Source organism: Cervus elaphus, chromosome 29 (assembly GCF_910594005.1).
Source record: "Cervus elaphus chromosome 29, mCerEla1.1, whole genome shotgun sequence".
NCBI lineage: Eukaryota > Metazoa > Chordata > Mammalia > Artiodactyla > Cervidae > Cervus > Cervus elaphus.
The window spans coordinates 25,690,429-25,708,813 of record NC_057843.1 but is presented as its reverse complement, the minus strand read 5'-3'; the positions used below and the strand labels follow the sequence as shown (position 1 = coordinate 25,708,813).

The following is an 18,385-nucleotide window of genomic DNA, read 5'->3' as shown; positions in this document are numbered from 1 at the left end:
AAAATAACTCATGCAGTGAACTGCTCAGAGAACACTGAAGGGTGTGCTGGACAGGAATGCCCCCTTGTCTTTTTGCCCATCTAAAGTCTTTCACCGTTTCTCCTGCCTCTCCAGTCCTTAAATGTGAATTTGCAGGCATTATGTAGCAATTAACAACAGAAGTGAAACCTGACTATTGAGTTTAAAGTCTATTTAGAAACCAAGAGAGAAACAGAGGAACACGGATGAATATATAATTGTGATAAGTGCTAGAAAGGAAAGATGAAAGGCAGAATGAGAGACTGTAAATAGGGAGGCAGTGAGGAGGATCTGAGGGAGTTATGTTGAAGCCATTTTTGGTGCATCTGGATGTAAGAACTAGCTGGGCAGACAGAGGAAGACATCCGAGCTTCACAGATGGACGCTAGTTGAATAAATAATGTAGCCTGAAACCCATGAATACTATTGTGTGTGTGTGTGTGTTAGTCACTCAGTCATGTCCCACTCTTTTGCGACCCCATGAACTTTAGCCTGCCAGGCTCCTCTGTCCATGAGATTATCTCGGCAAGAATGCTGGAGTAGCTTGTCATTTCCCTCCTGAGGAGATCTTCCTGACCCAAAGATCAAACCCCGGTCTCCAGCACTGAAGGTGGATTCTTTACCATCTGAGCCCTGGGGAAGCCCAGATTGCTATTGAATGGTCCCAAACCTTTCAACCCTCTTCAGTTAATCTTCTGTCTCCTTTTCTCCAAAGCACTGAAGTTTTCATGTCACCACTCTCTCTTCATTCTTAAAAAGTCTTCAAGTTTGTAATTCAGCGGCTTTTTGGGTTAACTTCTATGTCAGCGTGTTATCAAAAAATTTGTGACTGTGACCACTCATATAGTAAGAAATATGTTGCTCCCCCACTTCTCACATACACAAATTGAAATAGATATTTCACAAAATAACTCTTAATATGTGGGACATTCTCAGATATTTTCTCTCTGTTTCTGTTTTTTTTCCTATTTTGTTTTATTCTAAGAATGCCAGTCCTAAGGCCCACAAAATGAATTTCATAAGCCAAATGGGTAGAAGCTGTTTCAAACTTGAAAACCAGGGTCCTCAAACAAATATTTTATTTATTTAACTTCAATATCTCTGTCATAGAATGTTTTATTAAAAAAAAAACAACAAATAAAACAAAAACCCCTCTGGTTTGGGGATTGAGAATCTCCTAATCGATTTTTTTGTGAATGTCCTGCCTGGACTTCCAAACTGAATGTTCAATAGATATATGTCACAATTCTGGACTTGAGACTAAAAATCTAACCTTGATGCTAAAAGTCCCTCCTTTAACTTTTTTGGGGGCAGAGGAGAGATTCATTAACTTTATATTGAGTTATAAATTTATATCGAGTCTTCAAATTTATATAGTACATGGTTTTTCCTTTCATTTATTTATATCTACTTTTAAATTTTTAGCTATTTTTAATTGAAGTATAGTTAATTTACAATGTTCTGTTACTTTTGTGTGTAAAGTGATTCATATATATATATATAAGAATATATATATATATATATATATATATATATATATATATTCTTTTTCAGAATCCTCTTTAACTTCAGTTCCCAAGTATTACATTTATTCAAATGCCTGTGTGTTTGGGCATGCCCTTCCAACCTGTTGGACTCTCTCTACCTGTTATTCCACTGGATAACTCCTGTTCTATCCTTGAAGTTTCAGCTCAGAATGCTCTCCAAGCAAGACTGGGGCTTCCTCTTTGATGCTTCTTCTGTCCTATTGTAATAACTATGGCCCTCAGAGCAGCCTCAATCTTGTACCCAACATTGCCCATGGGAAAGTTGTCTCCCTGCTAGGAATTCAAGATTTGTGAGGCTGAGAATCAAATCTGTCTCCTACGATCATGGGTGAGTAGGGAGGAATGAAGGCCCCTCTGTCCAGCCCTCAGATGCTCAGAAACTTTCCCTAGTACCATCTTCTATTGTATGAAGTTCTATACACAGAGATACACTAAGAGAACTGAAAGATGTCCATTCGGTAACTGCAGATCTGTGTCCCTTTACTACATGTATAGTCGGTAGGGCACTATACAATAATTGTTTCATATACTATTCTGTAATTATCCTACAAATCGCATAATTACATTGTCAATTTATGACTGTAATTTATGAAATGTAAAGATTTAAAATGCTCCACAGTACTGGCATTATTTTTTTTTCACTTCTTCTTTTTTGAAAACAGAATGTGAAAGTTTAAAAAACTAGAAGTGAGCTGAGCCACTGTCCACCTCCTAACAGGGTAACTGAGGTTATTGTTGGTGAATGAATGATTCATAAATCACATCAGTCTGGTGTTGTTCAGGAAGCAAGGGTAATGGCAGGAATAAAGACGCATTATTAATAATAATTTTCACCCTTTACCTTTATAGCAGCATTTCTGGGTACTGAGACTGTGATTTAACCTCCTGACCAGTGTTTCCTACATGATGTGACTAAATTCCACGTGTTCCCAAGATTTTAAATTTTGTATAGGTCATGTTTGGCAAAGGTATTTGTAACTAGTTCATGTTGACCAACCACCAAAAAAAACACACAAACCTTCATAGAAGTAATATTTTACCCATCAGTTTTATCAAACACCAGGTTCATTTTGCTGGTCTTGAAGAAGATTGGAGCAATCAGGCTCAAGTATAATTTAAAAAGTTATTGTAATAACTTGGTACAATCTTCCCTTAGTAATTTTAACATAAGCAATTGCAAATAACTATGTAAATTGATGTTAGTCCTTTTTTTAAAAATGTACATATCAAAAATATAAGAAGCTACTAAATTATATATTTGCTGTAATGTGTAGTTTGTCTTCCATCCAAAGGCAAGACAACTTTTGGCTTGCAGCAGGTTCCACCTTTGTATTGTGGACAATGGCTCATAGGCAGTCTTGCAATGAATGCTGACACCAAGTGAGACATTTTTCAACATGAAAAAAGTTTTTACATCAGTCATAATGCTAAAAATATTCAGGACAGAATATCTGAAAGTCATATTTCCATTTGCCTTTATAAATAAAATTTGCAGCTCATGATCGTAAGTGCAAATTACTTGCCTTAGGATATTATCATATGAAACCTTCTGTATTTATGGTAACAGTATTATGTATGACAGAATGATCTCTGTTCATTTCTAAGGCAAACCATTCACAGTAATCCAAGTAATCCATCACAGTAATCCAAGTCTATCCCCTACTACTAACACTGAAGAAGCTGAAGTTGAACGGTTCTATGAAGACCTATAAGACCTTCTAGAACTAACACCCAAAAAAGATGTCCTTTTCATTACAGGGGACTGGAATGCAAAAGTAGGAAGTCAAGAAACACCTGGAGTAACAGGCAAATTTGGCCTTGGAGTACAGAATGAAGCAGGGCAAAAGCTAACAGAGTTTTGCCAAGAGAATGCACTGGTCATAGCAAACACCCTCTTCCAACAACACAAGAGAAGACTCTACACATGGACATCACCAGATGGCCAACACCGAAATCAGATTGATTATACTCTTTGCAGCCAAAGATGGAGAAGCTTTGTACAGTCAACAAAAACAAGACCAGGAGCTGACTGCTCAGATAATGAACTCCTTATTGCCAGATTCAGACTTAAATTGAAGAAAGTAGGGAAAACCAGTAGACCATTCAGGTATGACCTAAATCAAATCCCTTATGATCACACAGTGGACATAAAAAATAGGTTCAAGGGATTAGATCTGATAGAGTGCCTGAAGAACTATGGATGGAGGTTCCTGACGTTGTACAAGAGGCAGTGATCAAGACCATCCCCAAGAAAATGAAATGCAAAAAGGCAAAATGGTTATCTGAGGAGGCCTTACAAATAGCTATGAAAAGAAGAGAAGCCAAAGGCAAAGGAGAAAAGGAAAGATTTACCCATGTGAATGCAGAGTTCCAAAGAATAGCAAGGAGAGATAAGAAAACCTTCCTCAGCAATCAATGCAAAGAAATAGAGGAAAACAACAGAATGGGAAAGACTAGAGATCTCTTCAAGAAAATCAGAGATACCATGGGAACACTTCATGCAAAGGTGGGGTCAATAAAGGAGAGAAAAGGTATGGACCTAACTGAAACAGAAGATATTAAGAAGAGGTGACAAGAATACACAGAAGAACTATACAAAAAAGATCTTCATGACCCAGATAATCACGATGGTGTGAGCACTCACCTAGAGCCAGACATCCTGGAATGCAAAGTCAAGTGGGCCTTAGGAAACATTACTATGAACAAAGCAAGTGGAGGTGATGGAATTTTAGTTGAGAGCTATTTCAAATCCTAAAAGATGCTGCTGTGAAAGTGCTGCACTCAATATGCCAGCATATTTGGAAAACTCAGCAGTGGCCACAGGACTGGAAAAGGTCAGTTTTCATTCCAATCCTAAAGAAAGGCAATGCCAAAGAATGCTCAAACTACCGCACAATTGTACTCATTGCACACACTAGCAAAGTAATGCTCAAATTTCTCCAAGCCAGGCTTCAACAGTACGTGAGCTGTGAACTTCCAGATGTTCAAGCTGGATTTAAAAAAGGCAGAGGAACCAGAGATAAAATTGCCAACATCTGTCGGATCATTGAAAAAACGAGAGTTCCAGAAAAACATCTATTTCTGCTTTATTTACTATACCAAAGCCTTTGACTGTGTGGATCACAACAAACTGTGGAAAATTATCAAAGAGATGGGAATACGAGACCTCCTGACCTGCCTCCCGAGAAGTCTGTATGCAGGTCAAGAAGCAACATTTAGAACTGGACGTGGAACAACAAACTGGTTCCAGATTGGGAAAGGAGTATATCAAGGCTGTGTATTGTCAATCTGATTATTTAACTTATATGCAGAGTACATTATGTGAAATGCGGGACTGGATGAAGCACAAGCTGGAATCAAGATTGCCAGGAGAAATATCAATAACCTCAGATATGCAGATGACCCCACATTTATGGCTGAAAGTGAGGAAGAACTAAAGAGCCTCTTGATGAAAATGAAAGAGAAGAGTGAAAAAGTTGACTTAAAGCTCAACATTCAGAAAACAAAGATCATGGCATCCAGTCCCATCAGTTCGCTTCAGTCGCTGTCATGTCCGAATCTTTGCTACCCCATGAACTGCAGCACACCAGGCCTCCCTGTCCATCACCAACTCCTGGAGCCTATGCAAACTTCTGTTCATTGAGCCAGTGATGCCATTTAACCATTTCACCCTCTGTTGTCCCCTTCTCTCCTGCCCTCAATCTTTCCCAGCATCAGGGTCTTTTCAAACAAGTCAGCTCTTCCCATCAGATGGCCAAAGGATTGGAGTTTCATCACTTCATGGCAAATAGATGGAGAAACAGTGGAAACAGTGACAGACTTTATTTTCTTGGGCTCCAAAATCACTGCAGGTGGTGACTGCAGCTATCAAGTTAAAAGACACTTGCTCCTTGGAAGAAAAGCTATGACCAACCTAGACAGCATATTAAAAAGCCGAGACATTTTGCCAAACAAGTTCCATCTAGTTAAAGCTATGGTTTTTCCAGTAGTAATGTATAGATGTGAGAGTTGGACTATAAAGAAAGCTGAGTGCTGAAGAATTGATGCTTCTGAACTGTGGTGTTGCTGAAGACTCTTAAGAGTCCCTTGGACAGCAAGGAGATCCAACCAGTCCATCCTAAAGGAAATCAGTCCTGAATATTCATTGGAAGGACTGATTGTAAAGCTGAAACTCCAATACTTTGGCCACCTGATGCAAAGAGCTGACTCATTTGAAAAGACCCTGATGCTGGGAAAGATTGACGGCTGGAGGAGAAGGGGACAACAGAAGATGAGGTGGTTGGATGGCATCACCGACTCAATGGACATGAGTTTTAGTAAACTCCAGGAGTTGGTGTTGGACCGGGTGGCCTGGTGTGCTGCAGTCCTTAGGGTTGCAAAGAGTCGGACATGACTGAGTAACTGAACTAAACTATTATAAGGTCAACTCAGCCTGAGTTTAAATAATGCAGTACTTGACCATTAGCACCTGCTCTTAAAGGTAAGTTAATGTTTGATATTTTGGCAGAAATCCTCCTATACACACTCATCAGACCCAAAATTTACTAAGCTGCACAATTTGAGTGAAGGAACCTGTAAGTTACCAGGTCTGTTCTGAAGCCTTTGCTCTCTTTCGGATCTGTTTAATATCTTTCTCACCTGCTTGGATGATAGACTAGACTGTAGCCTACCTGCTGGAGCTGACAAGATGCTTGTTCTCTCTTCTTTTGGGATCAAGCAAAATGTATTTATAGACTCATGATCTTATTTCATTGGAGCTCTGATGGTTAAGGGACCTTCTTAGGGACTGAACTAAAACTGTTGCCTGTCAGGTACAGCGCTGGGTGTTGCTGGCTGAATAGCCTTTAAGTTGCAAACTCCTGGCGCCCTCTTGTGGTACTTTGCCTCGGTGCTCCGCAAGAGGGGAAACTGCTATAGTAGAAGAGCAATCTCCTCTGGCTGAAAAGGAGGTTGAGGTTAGAACTCTTGGAACCAGTGATTTGACAATAAGGCATGAAGATCTTTTTTTAATTTTCTGCTTCTCCATAGCTATAACTAGAAATTTAGGATATTTTCTGCCAAATTTTAAAAAATTCTAGTGAGTAAATTGGCAAGGTAGTACATGTGGGGATATCTAGGATAGAGGATATGGTACCTGGGAGACCTAGAAGATAGAATCTGCTTCCCAAGAATTTTAATTGCAGTTTTTAATTTATTTGCTGTATTAGGTTATATTACAAGATACATGGTAAAAAAAAAAAAAGATACATGGTTAGCTCTTGAATGTAAGCTAGTTTTTTAGGGTCAAATTATCATCTCACATTTTCTTCTTCTCTTTCTAACAACCGTATGTCTCTGTTGTGTCCATCATTCTACCCAGAATCATGTTCACCAAAGTACATTTTAACTTTTCTTTTTTATTTGAAATATAATGTTGAACATAATTATACTGTGTATTATCAGAAAAAATGCTCCAAAGTCAAGTATGATTTATTTCCAAGTAGCTGATTGAAAATTACTTAGTGTGTTTGTTACTAGAGGTATAGATTCTAATGTGCTCATAGCCATGACATCCTTTGGAATAATCAGAGATTATGCACCATGTTTTTTTGGGTCTGTCCAAATACAAAACATCTTGATGAAACAAATATCAAAATTGACATTACAGCCACTACACCTGATGCCTGGCAATGGCAGCTCAATATTACCAAAACATTTAGATTAAATTTATAGAAGACATACTAGAACAGTTATGGGGCATCCCCAAAATGCATAAAGTAAAAAGTGAATCATGAAAAAAATAAAAGTGAATCATGGCCTTTTGCAGAAACTAATTTTGAATGTATGCCATACAGAATTAATTTAGTGCACCTCTTGCTTGATATTCATGTTTGCAGAAGTTTTATTTTATAAAATCTGCAAAATGTTAAAGTTTGTTTATTGCTACATTTGATAAAGGACTTAAAATATTTTGGGACTTTCCTGGTGGCTCAGATAGTAAAGAGTATGCTTGCAATGTGGAAAACCAGGTTTAAGCTCTGAGTTGGCAAGATCCTCTGGAGAAGAGAATGGCTACCCACTCCATATTTTTGCTGGAGAATTCCATGGACAGAGGAGCTTGGCAGACTACACTCCATAAGGTCTGTTCGCAGAGAGTTGGGCATGACTGAGTGACTAATACTTTTACTTTTTCACCTTTTTTTAAACTTCATTTGATAAAGGACTTACAATATTTTATTGAGAAAACAATCTTACTAAATAAAAATAAACTGGGAAGCTGCTTAACAAAAGTGGCACTCCAATAAATGTGATGAACATGCTGAAGTGAAGGATTTATGTTTATGTAGTCCTGAAACTGATTTCTGTCACCGTTATTTTCTGGCCACCATGGATCAAGGGGTAGTCTTAACTGTAAGATTTTTCTAAATTGAGAAACTTACTGCTGGCTTTGGTTTCTTTGTAATAACTCAGTACTGAAAAATTTGAAAGAAGAGAACCTAAATGCTTTATGGATGTAGATATTGCTTGAAGAGATAATGGAAGTTAAAAATGTGATGGTGTTTGAATGATGAAATTGTTGTTATATTTTCTACAAAAATGAAAAATTGTCATATCTGATTTTATTACAGTGTTTGAACATTAAAGCAATATATAAAACTAATGGAGCATTTAAAAATTCAATTTACATTAAGAATTTTATTGACAATTCCAAGTTATTGTCTCAGTAGAAAGAAATTTATCTGAAATAATAAAATGAATATAAGAAGTACCATGACTCAAGAAAGATGATTTAATTTAGCATTACTGTCAATATAAGAAAATCTATGTGAACATCTTAACCATAATTTCATATCATATTTTATAAAAATGGAGGCCAATAAAATGAAATTTTGTGCAATACACATATAATATCTATGAGTTATGTATGTGTTTATTTTATGACTCATCTCAGCATTGCTGACCCATCAACAGTTGGGACATACACAGTACTAATGAACATTAGTCATCTTTGATGTTCCACTGACTATCAGTCATTAAAAAACATAGTTTTACACTTTTTCAATTTTGTTGTCATGGAGGTTTATTTATTGTGGTGGGGAGGTAGAATATTTTAATGGTTTATTAACTTGACTTAGAGCCTTTTAACCAAGTAGGTTTGTGGTGTGAGAACCCCCATGTGTTCCATGGGCCCTACTATTATAAATGCTAGAGTTGACCTGCAGAGGGAGCTTCTGACTTGCAGAGGGCAGGGCAACGGGCTCCTACTGTCCCCACAAATTCTGATTCACAGACGGAACAGCAGTCAAAGAGCAAGAGAGACACCTCAGGCAAGTTTTGTCAGTTCACTGAAAGTTCAGATTGTGAACTCTCTTCTTCCTGATTGGGAGACTCCATCATGAGAACAGAGTTAGGGTCTCAAACCCCATACTAAGAAAGGGTCTAAGGTAAAGTCATAGCAAACACCCTCTTCCAATATAGCAAACACCCAGGAAAAATCAGCGAAAAAGAGGGTCATAGCAAACACCTTCTTCCAACAACACAAGAGAAGATTCTACACATGGGGCATCACCAGATGGTCAATACCGAAATCAGATTGATTATATACTTTGCAGCCAAAGATGGAGAAGCTCTATACAGTCGGCAAAAACAAGACTGGTAGTTGACTGTGCTCAGATCATGAACTCATTATTGCCAAATTCAGATTTAAATTGAAGAAAGCATGGAAAACCACTAGACCATTCAGGTATGACCTAAATCAAATCCCTTATGATCACACAGTGGAAGTGAGAAATAGGTTCAAGGGATTAGATCTGATAGACAGAGTGCCTGAAGAACTATGGATTGAGGTTCCTGACGTTGTACAGGAGGCAGGGATCAAGACCATCCCCAAGAAAATGAAATGCAAAAAGGCAAAATGGTTGTCTGACAAGGCCTTACAAATAGCTGATTAAAGAGAAGTTAAAGGCAAAGAAGAAAAGGAAAGATATACCCATGTGAATGCAGAGTTCCAAAGAATAGCAAGGAGAGATAAAAAAGCCTTCCTCAGTGATCAGTGCAAAGAAATAGAGGAAAACAATAGAATGGGAAAGACTAGAGATCTCTTCAAGAAAATTTGAGATGCCAAGAGAACATTTCATGCAAAGATGAGCTCAATAAAGGACAGAAATGGTAGGGACCTAACAGAAGCAGAAGATATTAAGAAGAGGTGGCAAGAATACACAGAAGAACTGTACAAAAAAGAACTTCATGACCCAGATAGCCACGATGGTGCGATCACTCACCTAGAACCAGACATTCTGGAATGCAAAGTCAAGTGGGCCTTAGGAGACGTCACTACGAACAAAGCTAGTGGAGGTGATGGAATTCCAGTTGAACTATTTCAAATCCTAAAAGATGCTGCTGTGAAAGTGCTGCACTCAATATGTCAGCAAATTTGGAAAACTCAGCAGTGGCCACAGGACTGGAAAAGGTCAGTTTTCATTCCAATCCCAAAGAAAGGCAATGCCAAAAAATGTTCACACTACTGCACAATTGCACTCATCTCACATGATAACAAAGTAATGCTCAAAATTCTCCAAGCCAGGCTTCAAAAGTACATGAACCATGAACTTCCAGATATTCAAGATGGATTTACAAAAGGCAGGGGAATCAAAGATCAAATTGCCAACATCTGTTGGATCATCAAAAACATCTAGAAAAACATCATCCAGAAAAACATCTGCTTTGTTGACTATGCCAAAGCCTTTGACTGTAGATCACAACAAACTGTGGAAAATTCTTAAACAGATGGGAATACCAGACCACCTGACCTCCCTCCTGAGAAATCTGTATGCAGGTCAAGAAGCAACAGTTAGAACTGGACATGGAACAACAGACTGGTTCCAAATAGGGAAAGGAATACATCAAGGCTGCATATTGTCACTCTGCTTATTTAACTTACATGCAGAGTACATCATGAAAAGTGCTGGGCTGGATGAAGCACAAGCTGGAATCAAGATTGCTGGGAGAAGTATCAATAACCTCAGAATGCAGATGAAGAACTTAAGAGCCTCTTGATGAGAATGAAAAAGTTGGCTTTAAAACTCAACATTTAGAAAACTAAGATCATGGCATCTGGTCCCATCACTTCATGGCAAATAGGTGGGGAAACAATGGGAACAATGAGAGACTATTTTTGGGGGCTCCCAAATCACTGCAGATGGTGACTGCAGCCATGAAATTAAAAGATGCTTTCTCCTCGGAAGAAAAGCTATGATCAACCTAGACAGCATATTAAAAGGCAGAGACATTACTTTGCCAACAAAGGTCCGTCTAGTCAAGGCTATGGTTTTTCCAGTAGTCATGTATAGATGTGAGAGTTGGACTGTAAAGAAAGCTGAGTGCCAAAGAATTGATGCTTTTGAACTGTGGTGTTGGAGAAGACTCTTGAGAGTCCCTTGGACTACTTAGGAGATCCAACCAGTCTATCTTAAAGGAAATTAATCCTGAATATTCATTGGAAGGACTTATGCTGAAGCTGAAATTCCAATACTTTGGGCACCTGATGCAAAGAACGGACTCACTGGAAAAGACCCTGATGCTCGAAAGATTGACGGTGGGAAGAGAAGGGGACAACAGAGGATGAGATGGTTGGATGGCATCACTGACTCGATGGACATGAGTTTGAGTAAGCTCCCGGAGTTGGTTATGGACAGGGAGGCCTGGCATGCTGCAGTCCATGGGGTTGTAAAGAGTCGGACACAATTGAGTGACTGAACATAACTGAACTGATAATAAAATCCTCTGATAGTGCCTCTTAGAATTCCATGGCTTCTGGTTACACATATTAATTCATATTTAAATGCATTTTCACATGCATTCCATTGATTACTTGAATCAGGGTGTGTCTCTAAAGGATCCTCAAGGCAGCTACATCAAAAAAAATAACACTAGGTTTGTGCTGAGTGAAAAAATGAGATCCAAGTTTTGTTGTTCCTTTTTAGGACTCCTTGCACACCCTCAGGCATGTCCTGTTTTGGAATAAAAAGTTGGCTTTAATCTGAGATTGGAACGCACCATGAAGTGTAGACATATATAGTATTTCATTTTAAGCAATTTGCAGGTAGGGCTAGAAGTAGAAACTCTTCCAGGTTATAGCTGTTGATCAGGCGGCTTTCATCACAACTAATTCTTTTACACTTGCATAAGATGTCTCCAAAAGAAAAACATATAAGAGTATTAGCAGGAGAAGAATTTATCCTAAGCACGAGGGAAGCATGCACCATGACATTTGGAAGGTTGGCGGCAACATTGTGTTCACTCTGACAGGTAAGCCCTTGAGCCAAAACAGGGAAGCCAGACACGCCAGCACTTCCCCAGGCTGATCTGGGCATGCAGCAGCAGTACTTATTTACACCCTCAGATGATCATCCTATGTGCTCTCCTTAAAAAAAAAAAAAAAAAAAATTGTTGTTTTATTCCAAGAAGACAACCGTTTCATAGTTCCTTTCCTTTCTCTGTTAGTCTTTTCCCATTCCTTTTTACTCCATCCTCATGATGAATGATGAACCCAGATAATATTTTTGTTTTGTTATTTTCCATTTTTTATTCAAATTCGAGATCAAGTCCTAGAGCATAGGAGTTAAGAGCAAGGATGCTGGAGCCACAATGGCTGGATTAACCCCTGGCTTTATCTCTTACTTGCTGTGTGGCCTAAACGTTCCTTGAACTCAGCTTTCCCATCTGTAAAATGGGAGTACTGATAGCACCACCTCTTTAGACTGTTGAGTGTTGAGGTAGGGCTATGAGGAAAACAAAAGGCCAAGAAGGGAATTACAGAAAATTACTCTAGGTAGATAATCAGGGAAGACTCTCCAAGGAAATATCATTTAACCTGGGCCCTAAAGGAGGAGAGAGGGGTCGGTTACTACTGTTCTGAGAGGTATTTTTGTTAAGTTGTCTGTGTTTTCAATTAGAAAGATTAGTCATTGAGCTCCAGAGTAATGATAGCTATTAAGTTGCTTTCGCATGTTGTATCTTTATACTATTTATTTTTCATAACAAGCCTGTGAAATTTAGACAAGGAAACTGAGATTCAGAGAAGTTCATTGTTTTGCTCCTGTGTTGTTTATACAATCACTGTGGCTCCTCAGCGTATTTGCTCTTATGCAGATGCTTCCTTGAGCTTTGAAGAAGTAGCACTACCCTCACCCCCACCTGCCTGGGGCTTTCCTGGTAGCTCAGTGGTGAAGAATCCTGAATCTGCAATTCAGGAGATGTGGGTTCACTCCCTAGGTCGGGAAAGTGCCCTGGAGGAGGGCATGGCAACCCACTCCAGTATTCTTGCCTTGGAAATCCCATGGACAGAGGAGCCTGGTGGGCTACAGTCCATGGGGTCACAAGAGCAACTAAACCACCACCACTTACTCCGCCTGCTCTCCTCCCTACACCCCTTTCACTTCAGAAATCTTGGGATCTTGTATTTTCTTTCCTGCTTTCTGGAACCAGGGAAGGGCCCTATGACTTTCTCCTTTCAAAAGATTGGTGGTGGTTTAGTCACTAAGTCGTGTCTGACTCTTGTGACCCTCATGGACTGTAGCCCGCCAGGCTCCTCTGTCCATGGGATTCTCCAGGCAAGGATACTGGAACTCATCTCTCTACTTCTTATGTCTCTAAGGAGATGTGTGGATCACTGTGGACATGACTCATGCTGGCTAACATGTGGTTTGGGTTCCTATGCACTCAGCTCTTGTGTTAATTCCAAGGGCCATGCGTACCTGTCATTGTACCTCTTGATCTTAGCCAGGATGGATGCTGACTTCACCAGAAAAGTGAGGTTTTCCAGAAAATGTGACTGATGGCTGGATTCTTCACCACAGAAAGGCTTCTGTTTGATTTAGACTCAGGGCAGTGTTGTTTTTTCTCCTGTACCCTAAGGACACGCAGTGCTGAAAAGCATGTGGAGACCCTCAACTTCAAGGGGGAATAATTGCTGAGGGCTTGAATTTGAAGTTCTTTTTAGCACCCAACAACTTAAATCATTATCAGCTTTTATTATTGACGTGGAAGAAAAAATTACACTTCAAAGACTTATGAAAAGTCAGAAAGTTTAATTGACTCTTTCCCAACATTTTCAAAATGCTTGCTTAGTATAAGTGAAAAAAAAATTAAAAAATCTCTCCAGCTACAGCTGTCTTATACTTAGTCATGTTCAAAACTGAATCATAGGCTGAAGATCAATCTTATATGTTTATTCTCATTTTTTCCAACATGCCCAACTCTATAGAAAATATAAGTCCTACCAAATATCAGTGCATTTCTTACAATCATATACACAACTTATCTGACATCACCATTGAAAAAGGCTTTTCATTTAAATTAATTTTAGATGTTAAATATACATTACTTAGCTGCTAATTTTTATTGTAAAGATTTTTTTCTGTCACAGATATATTGACTGTTCTTTCATTTTAATGATAAAACTAATCATTCCTTCAATTTTAAAAAAAGGCTCAAATGTTTACTTTTTATATTGCAGGCTATAGTATTAAATGCATACAAGCTTAGCATTGTATCATAAAACTTATATGTATCCTGTACCCTCTTTACGTCTAGTAATAATGTTGCCTTGAAGTGTGTTTTATTTTCCTTTAAAATAGCTATCTACAATTTATTTTTAGTGTTTTCTTGTTAAATTACACTGACCTTTAACTTACAACATTTTGTTTCCTTATTTTTAGAAGTGTCTCATATAGAGAATATAGTTAATTTTATTTTTTACTTTTTCTTTTATCTAGTCCAGTAAATCTTTTGTAAGTTTAGTCTTTTTATATTATTTTTATTTTATTATTGTCATTTTGACTCATTTATATTTTCTATTTTTTTCTGTTACTTTATAATTTTTTTCCATGCTTTCTTATCTTCTTATTTGCTTAATTCCTTCCATAGTTTGGAACTTAAAGTCTCTAGCCTTTTTTTTTTATTTAGTTATCTTGGAAAATGTAACATGTATATTTAAGTTCACAGGGTGTGGAGTTAATAACTTTAATCATCTCACAAACAAGGCCATTCAGAATGCTTTTCCTCCAGCCATCCCTCTCTCCATTTTTTTGCTGCTTTTGTCCAGTATCTTAGTTCTGTTTTGATTTTGTTTTTACTCCATGAATTAATTATTAGTATTATTATATAATACAGTCAGTGTTTCAGTTTATTCATGTACCTTTTTTTTTTTCCATGCCATTCCTTCTTTCTTCTTGATTCTGGTATTACTTTCCTTTTTCATGAAATAGTAAAAATTTCATGTATTGAAAATCTATGAAAGTAAAAGTGGCTCAGTCCTGTCTGACTCTTTGCTGCCCCATGGACTATACAGTCCATGGAATACTAGAGTGGGTAGCCTTTCCCTTCTCCAGGGGACCTTCCTAACCCAGGGATCGAACCCAGGTCTCCTGCATTGCAGGTGGATTCTTTATCAACTGAGCCACAAAGGAAGCCCATTGAACATGTATCGGAAATTACTAATAATATTTTCCTTATTTGTTTGCTTGCAAAGGTCTTTGTTTCACTCTGATTCTTGAAAAATTGCTTTCCTTGGTAGAGAAAGTAGGTTGACAATTATTTTCTCTCTGTCCACTTTAGAATTTACAACAATGTGCTTTATCTCCCACTGTGGCTGTTGAGGATACAGCTGCTGGCTTAATTTTAGTTCCCTTAAAAATAATCTGTCTTTTCCCTCTGCTTTCAAGTCTTCTCTTTGTTATAGTTTCTTTGAAATCTCTCTGTGATGTATCTGGGTGAAGATTTCATTTTTATTCATTCTTTGTGGGATTTTTCTTTTTAGCTTCCAAAATTTGAAGATTTATTTTTAAAATAAATTCTGGAAAATTTTCAGCCAATATAGCTTCAAAATATTCCTGTTCGCCAACATCTATATAGTCTTCTTTAAGAACTATGAGTATATATATCAGAGCTTTTCATTTTATTTTCCATATTGTTTTTTTTTTACCATATTTTTATTTCTTTCTGAGCTTTTGGTTTAATGTGCATTTATCTTTATTTCAGTTCATTAATCCTGTCCTCAACAATCTCTAATCTGGTCCTTAATCTGTAATTTGGATTTTTTTAAAAAATATTTATACTTTCCTCGTTAGAAGTTCTTTTTGGCTATTTTTCAAATATGCTTGATCAATTCTGAACATATCTTGTTACTTAATACATTCAAGAGTTTTATTTCATTCCTTTCAATATATGAAACATTTCTGGTTTATATTTGTGCCTGAAAATTCTAATATATGCCGTGTGGCTGTTGCCGCTCTTCAGTTGCTAAGCCATGTCCAGCCGTAGCCCACCAGCTCCTCCGTCCATGGGATTTCCCAGGCAAGACTAGTGGACTAGGTTGCCATGTCCTTCTCCGGGGAGCTTCCTGACCCAGCGCTCAAACCCGTGTCTCCTGCTTGGCAGGTGGTGGATTCCTTACCGCTGAGCCACCTGGGAAGCCCAATATATGCAGTACATCTGACTTGAATTCTGTACATGTTATTTCTGACAACGCTCACTCATGGTGACTTGTTTCCTCATAACTTCTGTGATTTTTTTCCACTCTGTGTTCATTTTCTTTTGAATTTATCGGTGAGGATTTTTTGAAATCTAGTTTTAAAGTGCATCCCTCCACAGTGGTTCTGTATTTGCTTCCACATCAGGGAGCGTTGCCATCCCAGGACTCTTTTGTGTTTTTTCATGTTGTTGTTGTTGTTGTTGTTGTTTTTTCAGAATTTTGCATTTTTGAATTCTTTTTTAAATTTTTATAGTGGAGTATAGTATTAATTTACAATGTTGTGTTAGTTTTAGGTATACAGCAATTTGATTCAGCTATACATATCTCACAGAGTTGGAAAGCAAACTTGCAGTTACCAAGACTCTTTTGTATTCATCTTTTTTTTTTGTTTTGAGTCACAGAAGTATTACTAAGCCATGCTCCAAATCAGTGTGACTAAAAACTGTGTCCTACTTTTTTTTTCTTTTTCAACTCTTCCAGAGATGAGGCTAAGACTGAAGCATACCCTACGCACTCCTCAGAAGTAAGGTTTTTTCCCTGGTTCATTTGTTAAGCAAACTCTAGGTGTCCATAGTTGGGTGAGGTTCTCCAGTTCTTCAGTTTATTTCCCTCGGGCCTCTGGCTTGGCCTTCGGTTACCAGAATGAGTAGCTTAAAAAACAAAATAGTAACAGCAATGCACAAACACTCTCATGGCTATTAGCAGATACCTACATAATAAATACCAGTTTCAGAACTTACTCCTCTTAGTTTGTGCTTTCTGAAGTTTCTGGTTTCTGGAAAATTGTCCTTTTTCAAGCCAGGTCAGCCTAACAATTAAAAAAAAAAGATTTATATGTATATGTGTGCGTGCTAATTCACTTCAGTCGTGTGTGACATTGTGGACTGTAACCCGGCAGACTCCTCTGTCCATGGGATTCTCCAGGCATTTCCTTCTCCAGAGGATCTTCCCAATCCAGGTATTGAATGTAATACACACACACACACACATTTGTCTAATACTTTCAGTCTTGCTGTACTAGGAGGGCATCACTAAACATTGTACTTAATTGCTCAGTCGTGTCTGACTCTTTGCGACCCCATGGACTGTGTAGCCTGCCAGGCTCCTCTGTCTGTGGGGATTCTCCAGGCGAGAAGACTAGAACATGTTGCCATGTCCTCCTCCAGGCGATCTTCCTAACGCAGGGATCGAACCCAGGTCTCCCACATTGCAGACAGATTCTTTACTGTCTGAACCACCAGATGTCTACCAAATTGTTGGGAAGGGAAGTTCCTACCCTCTTAGGTAGAATTACTCGACACTATTTGATCTTTTGTGTTGATACTTAGGGTTCCAATATAAATAATAGTTATTTTATTGCATCAAATACAGTGAGACACAGCACATAGTAGGAGCTCATTGCATGACATTTGGATAAATGGCAGTCTCAAGATTGATTGATTTATGTAAACTACTTTCCACTACATTATATATATGCTTTCCTACTATTTATATATTACATTTCCACTATATTATATTGCCCTGGATTTCTATGAGTTTTGGATAAAATCAAATGCTTTTAATGCTTGTGGGCATGCCTACCTATATAGGAATACCCCACTCACTCCTTGACTCTAAAATTTACCAACCTTCCCTCATGTGTATGTTTAAAATAGTCTTGTATTCTATTTATAGAAGTAACACATTTTTAAAAGAGAATAGGTAGCCCTTGAAATTCCATCACCACTTATACTCAGATGACTTCCTGCACCCTTTCTGTTTATGTGTACCCCTTCTACATGTGATAGAACCTTTGGGCCATCAAAAGGGAAAGGAGAGTGCTTCACCCAGCGGGCTTTACCTGAGCTCCCATCAAGGGACAGAGGGAGGTGGAGCTTCTTCCCTTCCCAGAAAGCAAAACTGATGAAAAACCAGGTAGAACAACTCAGCTAAACAACTGTATTATTTATTTTTGTCATGCAATTTATTAGTGGCGAAAAATATTTTAAACCTAGAGTAGACTCTTACACTGGCAGATTTCAAAGTACTTTTTATGTTTAATTCAAATTCTGCAGCTTCATTACATCATTCTTTGTAGTGTATATAAACTTCTCAGATCTTACCCTAAAATAGGCTACCAAGGACACAGTGGCCATTTCTCCAAATATTGCTTCATTGGCATACGGTTTTTCTATATTGTTTTCTATAATTTATTATAATACTAATGTCATAGGTGAGAGTAAAGTGCATGCATGGTTACATTCCTACCATTGGGCTTGAGATAGAGTTGATGTTTTACAATACGTATAATCTTATAACCTACTTTTTT

The 18,385-nt window shown here is 38.0% G+C and overlaps 1 protein-coding gene across 2 annotated transcripts in view; it reads left to right on the top strand.

The window, feature by feature from the left end:
- Positions 1-18,385, top strand: part of ADAMTSL1 (ADAMTS like 1) — a 1,078,174-nt gene that overhangs the window by 324,777 nt on the left and 735,012 nt on the right. The gene's annotated exons all lie outside the window — the stretch shown is intronic.